The 12,618-nt window shown below is 36.0% G+C and overlaps 1 non-coding gene across 1 annotated transcript; it reads right to left on the bottom strand.

Moving 5' to 3' along the window:
* Positions 1–12,024: 12,024 nt before the first annotated feature.
* LOC144224684 (U6 spliceosomal RNA) lies at positions 12,025–12,126 on the bottom strand. The gene has a single exon (XR_013333110.1). It is a non-coding gene; the product is annotated as a U6 spliceosomal RNA (small nuclear RNA).
* Between the last annotated feature and the right edge of the window lie 492 nt (positions 12,127–12,618).

The following is a 12,618-nucleotide window of genomic DNA, read 5'->3' as shown; positions in this document are numbered from 1 at the left end:
GATAATTCATTGGGCTCCAGCTCAGAAGGAAGCAGACTGTGGTCATTCACTTTGTTGACATTTCATTTGAAGTGAATTTGTATATTTTTTGGCATCAGCAATGACAAATACACAATCCCATGAGTTTTCACTTTTATTATTTTTCTTACCAGAAAACTTAGGATCATTTTCCAGCTTTCCTGAGGTATGATTGGTAGACCCAAGCTGCACATAATTAGAATATACATTTGGTGAGTTGGAATATATGTATACACTGTGTTACCATCACCACAGAAGTAATACAGTTGTCCATCACTTCCAGAAAACTTAGGATTTAGATTCAAATATATTGTTTTAATGTTTAGACAATATTTGCTTTTTGGTTTGTTTATTTTTTTTTTTTAAGCATGTGTTCTCTTCCTTTCTGCAAGTTGCCTCAGTTCAACAGCACTGAAGAGAGGAGGAATCTCTAGATGGATTCTAAGGAGCCTCTTTGCAGTGAAGTGTTATCAAAAGACCACAAGAGGGAGCCTGAATTCCACACTGGAAAATTCACTCAGTAGCCGTGGATTCCTCGGACGACGGCTTGAAGTAAGTCATGTGCACCATTGGTCTATAGATTTATTTAAAGATTTATTTGTTTTTGAGAAAGAGTGCAATCGAGGAAGGGGCAGAGAGAGAGGGGGACAGAAGATGCTACGTGGGCTCTGTACTGACAGCAGTGAGCCCGATGTGGGGTGGCAACTGACTGTGAGACCAAGACCTGAGCCAAAGTGCGCAGCTCAACCGACTGAGCCACCCAAGTGCCCCATAGGTTTATTTTTAATCGTTAGAATATGCACTTAGTGTCTCCAGATGTCAGGATGCATGTCCCTTCAGTCTGAAGTAGCAGCCCTGATATCCCCTTACGAGAGGAACTTTGTTGCAAATATAGGCAAAAAGCAAGGATTTATTTTTACAAATTTCTCAAAATCAAGAATTACAAATGGCTTTCATGCAATGTAATTGCATCCCAGAACAAAACTCGAGTGTATTTCTGAGAACACAAAATTTAGCACCCTATAAAATTTCTTATCCAATCAGATATAACCAAACATTCAAAGAAGTAAGAAATAGCACAGATTATAGAATTACAAACAATAATATTTTATAAGTTATAATAACATCCATACTATTTTAGAGCCAGAATATTTATATATATTTTAATATACATATTTATATATATAACACATATATATTTGTATATATATATTTAAGAGTCAGAAGAAAGACTGAGCATGTTCAGTAGAGATATGGGGAATATACAATATACTACAAGAGAAAAATGACTCAAGGCAGATATAATGCTGCAGAAGAAAAAATTAGTGAAGTAGAAAAGAGAGTAAGAGAAATTGTCCAAAGTAAAAGACAGGAAAAAAAAATTGATCTCATGATCTCATTGTCAAGCCCTGCAAAGAGCTCTGTGCTTTCAGAGCTTGCTTGGAATTCTCTCTCTCTCTCTCTCTCCCTCTTTCTCCCTCTGCCCCTTGCCCAGTCACATGCTTGCATGCCCCCCCTCAAAATAAATAAATAAACTTTAAAATTACATTTTAATAAATAATGGCTGAAAATTACCCAAAGTTGATCAATACTGTATACCTACAGATCCAAGTAGATCAATAAACTCCAGACAAAAGACAAACATAAACAAAAACACATCAAGGCAAATCAATATCAAAGTGCTTAAAATGAATGTTAAAGAGATCATCTTAAAAGCTCCCTGGAGAAAATAACACATAGAAAAGAACACAGTAAGAATGATAGCGTGTTTTATGATGGAAACACTGAACACCAAAGATATTCTTGCCAGTGGAGGAAAATCTTTAGGTATTATAATTTAAAAACAAAGCAAACAGAAATACTATTATCCTGGATATCTATACCAAATAATAATAATAATTAGATAGAAAATCAGTAAAATAGATTACTTGAACAAAACTATTAACTAAATTTACAAAAGTAAAATGTATAAAACACAACAATTGACAGCAGTGGATTATATTCTCTTCAAGGGTACGTGGAACATGCAGTGGAATGGACAACACTGAGGCCCTAGAACAAGTCTCATCAAAGAAAAAAAAGATTCTGTCATACAAAGTATATTCTCTGCTCACAGTGGAATTAAATTAGAAATCAGCAATAAAAAGATTTTGGAAAATCTTCAATTATTTTGAAACAAAACTAAACAAAACAAAAACCCAAACAGCTAAACCAAAACCAAACTTCTAAATAATCAATCCATGGTTCTAAAAGAAACAAAATGGAAATTAGAACGTATGTGGAATTGAATGAAAATGAAAACACCACATATCAAAAAGCGTGGGATGCTAAACCATTACTTTTTAAAAAAAATTGTTTTTGACGTTTTATTTATTTTTGAGAGAAACAAAAACAGAAAGACAGAGACAGAGCATGAGGGGCAGTGAGAAGGAGACAGAATGATCAGGCTCTGAGCTGTCAGCCTGAGCCTGCCGCAGGGCTCAAACTCATGAGCCACAAGATCATGACCTGAGCCGAAGTTGATACTCAACTGACTGTGCCACACAGGCGTCCCTAAACCATTACTTTGAGGAAAATTTATAGCACTAAATACCTACATTAGATCAAAGTAAAACAAAATTCAATTAATTCATCGTCATCCACCTTAAGAAATTAGAGGAGAAAAAGAGCAAATGAAGGCACGAGTATGTATAAGAGAAAATATTAAGCTCAGATGAAAAACTGATGAAATAGAAAACAGAAAGAAAACAGAGAAAATTAATGAAACCTTTGAGAAAAACAATAAACTTGACAACCCCCTGGCAAGACTGATCTGGAAAAAAAGATAGAAGAAACAAATTACCAATATTGGGCATCCTACATATTCTAGAGATACTACGATGATAACAAAGCAGTATTACTTAAAATAAAGGAATCATGCCAATAAACTTGATCAGTTGGACGAAAATGAAAAAGTCCTCAAGGGATACAAGCTACCAAAGCCCACTAAAAGAGTGAAACATTTTAACACCTCCGTCTCTCGATTTTGCCAAATCGAATTTTTAGGCTAAAAATACTTTCTCAAAGCCTCTCCAGCAACAGATGACCTGACTGTATTAGTTTGCTTGCTAGTGGGTGGACAGTGAACTGGGTGGCCTGAACAACAGAAATTTCTTCTCTCACTGAAGGCCAGAAGTCTGAAGTCAATGTGTCTGCCCGGCTTTTCTCTCACTGGTTATGAGGGAAGGCGCTTTTCAGACTTTCTCTATGGCATGTAGATGGCCCTCTTCTTATCCTTCTGCTGTGACATCACATCATCTTTCCTCTGTGCATGTCTCTGTGTTCAAATTTCCCCCTTCTGCTAAGGACAACAGTCATATTAGATTAGTGCTCATCCTAATGAACTCATTTTAATATGATTACTTCCAAAAAGGCTCTATCTCTAAATAAGGTCCATTCTGAGATACTGAGGACTAAGACTTCAACAAATGAATTTGGGAAGGGACACAATTCATCTATAATACTCCAGCCTCTGGTCCCCAAAATTCATGCCATTCTCATATGCAAAATACATTCATTTTATCCCAAGATCCCGAATGTCTAAACCCATTCCAGCATCAACCTTTCGTCTAAAATCTCACCTACTATCATCCAAATCAGACATGAGTGACACTCAAGGTATGATTCATCCTGAGCCAAAATTCTTCTCCAGCTGCAAACCTGTGAAATCAGACAAGTTATCTACTGTCAAACTACAATAATGGGGTAAGCATAGAAGAGACATTCCCATTCTAAAAGGAAAAAATTAGGAAAATGAAAGAGCTCACAGGTCCCTGGCAAGTGTAAAACCTAGAAAGATAAATTTCACTGGATTTTAGGCTTGAGAATAATTCTTTTTGGCCATCAACAATAAAAAAAATAAAATAAAAAACAATCCAATTAAAAAGCAGCCAAAATACATTATTGGATATTTTTTCAAAAAATATACAAATGAAAAAGATGCAAAAGAAAAGATGTTCAACATCATTAGTCATTATGGAGATGAAAATTAAAACCACATGTATAATTACTATATACCTACTTAAATGGGTAAAATAAAATATAGTTACAATATCAAATATTGGCAAGGATGTAGAGAAAGTAGATCATATATACATTGCTGGTGGGAATGTAAAATGGTACACCATTCTGGAAGTCAACTGGGCCATTCTTGAAAACGAAATATGCAACTACCATATGACCCAGCAATTGCACTCTTAAGCATTTATCACAAATGATTGAACACTTATATACATACAAAAACCTGTACACAAATATCTAGGGAAACTTTGTTCATAAGAGCCAAAACATGGAAACTCAGATATCTTCAGTAGGTAAATGGTTAAAAAAATTGTGGATCTTCAATACCAAAGGATATTACTTAGCAACAATAACAACAACCAAAACTAAAACCAAAACCAAACAAAAAACCCCAAAAGTTGATATATGTAGCAATTTGGATGAATCTCCAAGGACTTATGCTACGAGGAAAAAAGCCAATCACAAAAGATTATACACCATATTATCACAGTTATATAACATTCTTGCCATAACAAGTTATAGAAAAGGGGGTCAGAGTACCAGTTGCCAGGGATTAACAAGGAGATAGGGGTAGAAGAGTGAGATGGATGTGTCTATAAAAGGGCAACATAAGAGATATTCACAGGGATAAAAATGTTTTGTATGTTGACTACAATATCATAGTGCTAACATCATAGTTATAATACTGTATTATGGTTCTGCAAGATGTCCATTTGGAGAAAGTGGGTAAGGATATACAGAATCTCTCTATATTATTTCTTACAGGTGCATGCAAATCTATAATTATGTGAAGGTTAAAAAGTTAATTAAAAATTAAGAGATAGCTTACTGGTCTGGATATTTCTTACCAGACCCTCTCCCTTGGGCAAGGGTCATTCACATTATGTAGAAAACAGCTTGGAGTGGCTCAGAGAAGGAAAGATGAAGGCAAGAATTGAAGGAGAAGGTATAGAAGGGTCAGTTCTTGGGGAGCAGAAAAGGGACCATTGTCAATGAAGAAGGAGTATACTAAGACAACAGAAGTTTTCAGGTTTGACTATCCCCTTTTCAATGAAAGTGTCCAGATGCCCATGAGGGAGCTCAGCTTAAGGCACTGTGATTAAGGTTCTGAGCAATTCCTGGTGTAAGTAGGGCAAGGAGAAGAATGAGTAAAAGTTTCCGAATGACTGTGCTTGATTGGACAGTGAACGCAAGCATGTTGGTAAGTACTTCTAGTGCTAACAAGCAAACGAAAGTCCAAGTATCTTCTGGACTCTGTGACAGTCCCGGGTCCGATGCATACATTTTGAGTGGAGAAGGAAGTAAGGAGAGATAAACTGGATTTTTCAACACATACCTAATAATAAGAACTAAAAACCTGATTTTAATTGATTTTAGAAAACTAAAGCATGCTAGTATTTTGTTGTTGCTGTTGAAATTATTATTTTCCAGAAACATGGGATAAAATTCATACCTGCCAGTAGATGTCACAAAATCTTTCCTTATGGAAGGATTGCAGAAAGGAAGCTTTAGATTTATATAATTTTGAGAATCAAATTTCTTTATATTACCTGGAGTAAATAGCCCATATCACTTGGACAAAATAGCTAGAGGATTCGGGAATCAGGATTTGCTGTCTTACTTTTGATGATGCCGCACAGAATACTTTTACATTCTAGAAAGAGTGAGGGTTTTTGTTTACTATGCCAATTTTCTTTGAATTCCTTCGTACAGACTAGAATGACCATAAAATTGTTAGCAATGATGCTCTGCTTAGAATAATTAGACAAATGGAAGGATCGAAAACAAATCTATATGCAGATATGGGCATCCAATTATACTTTTCAGAGGTGAAGAGGGTCTATGTAGATACTAAGGCATTTTTCCACATTAGTAATTTTATTCAAAATATTTTAATATAAAACCTCTGTAAAATGTTAACAGAATAAAGTTATTTGGCTATGATTTCAGGTACAGGTAAACACTTTCCATGGCTTTAAGGTGAAGTTTATTTTTCCTTTGAAACTAAAATTACTCCCAAATGGTGAAACACTTATTCCCACATGGAAGACAAGAAATTTCTTATTATTCTTAGTTTCTTGGCAACCAGACTTACCTTTTGGGAATTTACCTTGAGAATTGTAGTGGGTTGATTAGTGTCTCTCTAAAATTATGCCTACCCAGAACCTTACAATGTGACCTGATTTTAAAATAGGGTCTTTGCCAATGTAATTATTTAAGTTAAGCTGAGGTCATACTGAACTAGTGTGGACCCTAACTCCAATGACTGGTGTCCTCATAAGAAGAGGAAATGAATACACAGTGTCACACAGGAAGAAGACCAAATAAAGACAGAAGCAGAGATTAAAGTGGTGCAGCTACAGCCCAAGGAACACCAAGCATTGCCAGATATGACCAGAAGCTAGGAAAATGTAAGGAAGAATTCTTCCCTACAGCCTCAGAGGTAGTGTTACCTTGATTTCAAACTTAAGCCTTCAGAATTGTGATAGAATAAACTTCCATTGTTTTACATCACCCAGTTTGTCATAGTTTGCTAAGACAGCTCTAAGAAGCCAATACAATGACCAACCCTCAGCTCCTTTTACTAGATGAGAAAATGTTTGGATGTTTCAATCAGGATATTTATTTCTGTTCCCCACAGAACATGTTGACTTATTTGGTGCTTTGAGGAACAACCAATTCTCCAGTTGCTTTCTCAGGTAAGTAAAAGGGAAAATGTTACACTAGTTGACTGTATTTTTAAATCGTTCAGTACCCCTCTTCTTAGAAAAATTGATTTTCTCGACTCTGAACTGCAGTAAGCAATCACTGCTGTTGATTAGGAAGAATGAACCTGCTAGTGGAAAAAGATACAATCAACTGAGAATTGCATGAAGATCAAGTATCACTCTATTCATCTTATTTTCTAAGTAATGTTTTCACTTGATTTGTTAAATCAGTAATTCTAGCATTTAAAAATATTCCGGCATTTATTTATTCATATGATACCAATTTCTCACTTTTTGTGGAAGGGTAAAAAGAAAACAGCCAACAGAATGTAACATTTGTTTTACCAGGAATGATAGGATTTATGGACATTAACATTATATTCTAAAAATAATTTTAAAGTATCAGTAAGATAAGCATGGGGATGGAAATCAAAGGGAGACTGGGGGAAGAGATAGAAATAAATTTGGAATTAAGAGGGCTCATTAATTCTTATTTATGCATTTTTTCTGGTTTGTTTATGGGTCAATTTATCTTTGCTTAAAAAGTGGTAAATGATTGAAAACACTTGGCCCTAACCCTCAAGAAGAGTGAGTTTGATACATAAGACTTGTTCTTTTCTGATAGAAGAGCAAGGCAGGGAGCATCATGGTAATTCTGCTCAAACAAGCTAGGTGACTCCAAATTGGAAATGGAGTCATCTTGTGGGTATCATGTCTTATTGGAGAGGAAGGTAGGGAAGGAAACAAGTTTCTTGACCCTCTACATCACCAGTTTTCCTTACTGCTGCCAACAGCCCTCTCTTGGCTGGGGTTTAACACCTTACCAGTCTGCTGCAGAAGAACACAGCATCAGCAAAGTTTGCAATAAATTTTCCCTAGAAGTTGGCTCCAATTGTGAGATTTTTTTGCAATAATTTCTCAAGATTTCTAACATGTCTCATTATGTAATCTATCTCTGGCCTCCAAAGAATTAATTAATTTCAAAAAACCCCAAGTAAAGAACAACATAAATTATTGAACTTAGCATTATAACACTTTGCACTACTGAGGAATTAAATATTCCACAAGTGACAAAGCTTTTCTGTTTAAGAACAATGTGTAATTGGAAGGAATTGCAATATTAAAATTTCTTAGAAAGAATATTCTTGCTTGTGACTTTACAAATTATGATTCACATTTTCAAAGTTGAAAGAAATCACAGAAAATAGTCTACCCAGTGACCTTCCAATTCATATACCCCTGTTCTGTCTCCCATCCATTCAAAAATGTTTGTTTTTCCAAGAAGCAGCACACTCCAAAGAATCCCAAGGGGAAATAAGTCGCTGAGAATGAAATTATCCATGGCATAAAGTAGCAGAGATTGTGTCCCTAGACATCATTATTTTTCTGAGGCCCATCAATGAGAATATGTTACACCTGACTCAAGGTCTGAGTATATACATGTATGCTTGTGTGTGTGTGTGTGTGTGTGTGTGTGTGTGTGTGTGTGTGTACATCTGTGAGTTTATGTTCATGCATTGGTGGGTGTACAAAGAAGAGAGAGAGAATAAGAAAAATTCTTTTGTATGAAGAAGGGAGAATAAAGTGTAACTTGAGCACCTTATTGAATTTTTGATGACTTTTTTTGACTCTCTTCTATCAGGATTCCAGCTCCATAAAGAGAAGACTCAATCTGTTATGTCCTTGCTGTTGATCCAATGGAAAGAACAATACCTGTGAAATAATAGATATTTTATAAATATTTGTTTAGATAATGAAATGAATGGATAGGGGACAGTCTACACTGAAATGTAGTTTAAGAGAAGCATAGGACAACAAATGACATATTGCTGGAGAAAAGAGTAACAGATTCCATTTGGCAAGATTAGAAAAAACACATTCTTTATTGAGATGAAACTCACATAACAAAAAATGGTCTTTTTAATCACCTTCGTTCGAGTGTATGATCCAGTGCCCTTTAGGACATTCACAGTGTTAGGCAAATATCAACAGTATCTAATTCCAGAACACTTTCATGACTGCAAACAGAAACCTTGTACCAGTAAGCAGTCATCACCATCCTCCCTGCCCCCTATGCCCTGGCAAACACTCATCTGCTTTCTGTCTCTGTGAAGAGACAAAAATGCCTATTTTGGACATTTAAAATAAATGTAACTTCACAATGTGTAGGGTTTTTTTTGTGGAAACTAGGAGAAGTTCATACTTTCAGGTGAGTACTAATCAAGAGAATAAGACCTGAATCTCAGTAAAGGAGCTCTGTGGTGCATTTGTCCTGCACCACACTCTATGTCCTTGTCCTGATTTGTCCTGACTTGTCCTGACTCAACACTCTATGGCCCAGCTCTGCCATGATCTTCAAGACAATGACTCAGGTTCCCAGGATAGGGTTCTAGTAACAAAGGGAGCACAACAGATCATATTCTCAAAGGAGTGTGATTTTTCTTTTGACCTGTTTGGAAGATCTTTGAAGGACATATCAGTACATCATTTTTATGACTGATAAATTGATTCCCACAGGGTTTGCCAGAGCATTTCCTTCTCTTTTAAAAGCAGTTAGTTAGTCTTCTTGAGCACAGCTGCCCCCCAACATTCTTTCTTTTTGTTTAACCACATCATTGGGGCATAATGTCCTTGATCTGCTATGGAGATATGACTATGATTCTCAAACATTTCTTCTCCGGTGGTCCCCCAGCAAGTACCCCTAGACCCCTAGGGCAATAAAAGCACCTCCTATGGTAAGTCGGGTTGCAAAGGTCTACTTGTCTTGTGGCCTGTCAGACACAGTTCTGTCCATAGTCCCCTTAAACAAGTCACTTCTTGCCAAGCCGAACTTGTCAGCCTTCCTCTCTGGTCTTAAGGCTTTTTTGGTCTTTGAAAGTTGTTTTGCATATGCCTCCCTTTTACGGAACACAACATTATATTAGTTTCAGGTGCACAGTATAGTGATTGACAATTCTGTATATTACTCAACTCTCACTATGGAAGTGTGGTCACCATCTGTCACCATACTCTTCACTACTTTTATGGAGGGACAGGATTTTGGAGCATCCCACTCCATTGGTTTTGCTGAAGTCACTCATAAATATTTTAATTGCTTTTGTTTTTAATTGATTTTTATTTCCAAAGATTTAGAACATACTAACTTCTCAATATTGCTGAACATTACTGCAAAATAGATTAGATGAGAGAATGGAGGCAAAGCTTGTTTTCAAAAGCCAGATGATTTGTTAATGTGTGAGGCACGCTAGTAGGAGGGAAATAGGGAGTGAAAGGGCACGGATGAGCTAGAGAAAACATATGCCCCAGGTAAAGAATTTCAAATACACTGAACAAATTACATAGGGAGTATAATACAAAGAAATAGGGTGGATTTTGTTCACGGACCACCAAATTTTTACTCTAGATTATTGTCAATCTGGCTAAAATCTCCCAATGAACTTTGTAGTGTAGATATCATGTCATCTTTTAATATGACTCACTTACAATGACTTTTCTCATTCTAAGTGTAGGTTGTGGCATTTTTAAAGCATAACCTACGTGTCAAAATATTTAAAAGTATGGTTTTTTAGGTTTATTTATTTATTTTGAGAGAGAGAGAGAGTACGAGCGGGAAAGGAGTAGAGAGAGAGGGAGAGACAGCATCTCCAGTAGGCTCTGCATGATAGTGTGAAGCCTGATGCAGGTCTCTACCTCAAAAATCGTGAAATCATGACCTGAGCTGAAATCAAGAGCTGGAAACTTAACCGACTGAGCCACCCAGGTGCCCCATAAAAAATGTTTTATATTATATACAGCTTAATTTGACGACAACATGTCTAGTCAGTCCATGCCATCTCTTGGTTACAATAAATACATATATTATTTCTGTAAAAATATAGTTCATCTATTTTAATCACAGACTTTTGTTAAGTTAGAGAAATTTGGGGGATTCTTCACAAAGCAATTATTTAAAATTACCATCACTAAATTGTGTCTGGTTCAAGCAGTCCAATTAAGAAAAGTACTTTCTTTGTACGTTCTTTAAAAAAAAAAAAAAAAGACTTTATTTTCAGAGCAGTTTTTTTATCATGTATAAGTTTTTTTTAAATGTTTTTATTTATTTCTGAGAGAGAGAGAGACACACACACAGCGTGAGCAGGGGAGAGTCAGAGAGGGAGATACAGAATCTGAAACAGGCTCCAGGTTCTGAGTTGGCTGTCAGCACAGATCCCGATGCAGGGCTCGAATCCACGAACTGTGAGATCATGACCTGAGCCGAAATCAGACGCTTAACCAACTGAGTCACCTAGGCGCCCCCCCAGAGCAGTTTTATCTTAACAGCAACCCTGAGTGGAAAGTATAGTATCTCTATACACCTCCTTCGCCTACACAGTCATGGCCTACCCCATTGTTAGCATCCCACACCAGAGAGTTACATTTGCTTACAATCAATAAACCAACATTAATACATCTTTATCACTCAAAGTCCATAGTTTACATTAGACTTCACTCTTGGTGTTATATGTTTTATGGGTTTTGATAAATGTATAATGATCTGTATCAAGCATTATAATATCATAAACAATAGTTTCATTGCTCTAAAAATTCTGTGTTCCACCTATTTATCCCTTCCTCCTCTTATACTCTGGCAACCACTGATCTTTTTACCATCTCTGTAGTTTTCCCTTTTCCAGAATATCATATAGTTAGTATCATGCATTTTGTAGCCTTTTAGATTGTCTTCTTTCACTTTGTAATAGGCTTTTAAGGTTTTCTCATGTCTTTTCATGGTTTAACAGCCCCCCCCCTTTTTTTTAACACTGAATAATATCCCACTGTCTGGATGAGCCACAGTTTATTACCCATTCACTTACTGAAGGACATCTTGGTTGCTTCCAAGATCTGGCAATTATAGAGCTACTATAAACATCTGTGTGCAAATTTTTGTATGGGCATAAGTTTTCCAGTCATTTGGGTAAATACTAAAGAGCATGATTGCTGGGTCATATGGTAGGAATATGTTTAGTTTTGTTCGAAACTGTTAAACAGTCTTCCAAAGTAGTTGTACCATTTTGCGTTCCCACCAGCATGAATGTATTTTCTCTGTTGCTCCACATCTATATCAGCATTTGATGTTATCAGTGTTTTGGATTTTAGTCATTCTAATGTATGTGTAATGGGAACAATCTTATTTTTGTTGCTTTAATTTGCAATTCTATAATGAGGAATGATGCTGAACATCTTTTCACATGCTTGTTTGAAAAATATGCAATGTGTTGCAAACACGTGTATGCATGCACAGAGGATATGCTAATCTCCTCTGTACCATTCCAATTTTAGTATGTGTATTTCCAAAGTGTGCATTGTCCTTTCTTTTGATCCCCAGGGTAAAAGATGTAATAGACATACAATAATGAAATAAATCAGACTGTGCCATTCATGGAACTGTCTTATCTATTTCTATAAAATATAAATAAGATCAGGGCTTGTGGATGCAGAAAATGAACAAGAAGCATCTGAGAATATGGAAGAGAAAAATAGTAGAAAGGAAATGTACTTTCAGACAAACCACAAAGACACTACAGGTTCAGTATGGGCTTACAAAGACAGGCCAGATTTTACAGAGGAAATAAAAAAAAATGGACGGGGGCATTATTAGACTTAGTTTTAGAAACACTTAACAAGTTTTCTTCCAATATCTTATTCTTTCTCATTTTCCTCCAGTCAGGCCCTGTTTACACAGTTAAGATAATTCAATTTCAAAGTGTGGGAAACTAGTGTGACTCTACACTTATAAAAAAAAGTCAAATTGCTTAGGGAAAGAGTATTTTAAGCTCAAAACTGGATACCTAGA

This window comes from Crocuta crocuta, unplaced genomic scaffold (assembly GCF_008692635.1).
Source record: "Crocuta crocuta isolate KB4526 unplaced genomic scaffold, BGI_CrCroc_1.0 scaffold92, whole genome shotgun sequence".
In the NCBI taxonomy this organism is placed as follows: domain Eukaryota; kingdom Metazoa; phylum Chordata; class Mammalia; order Carnivora; family Hyaenidae; genus Crocuta; species Crocuta crocuta.
Note: the sequence above shows the minus strand (reverse complement) of the source record. Positions and strands in the feature narration are given on the sequence as shown.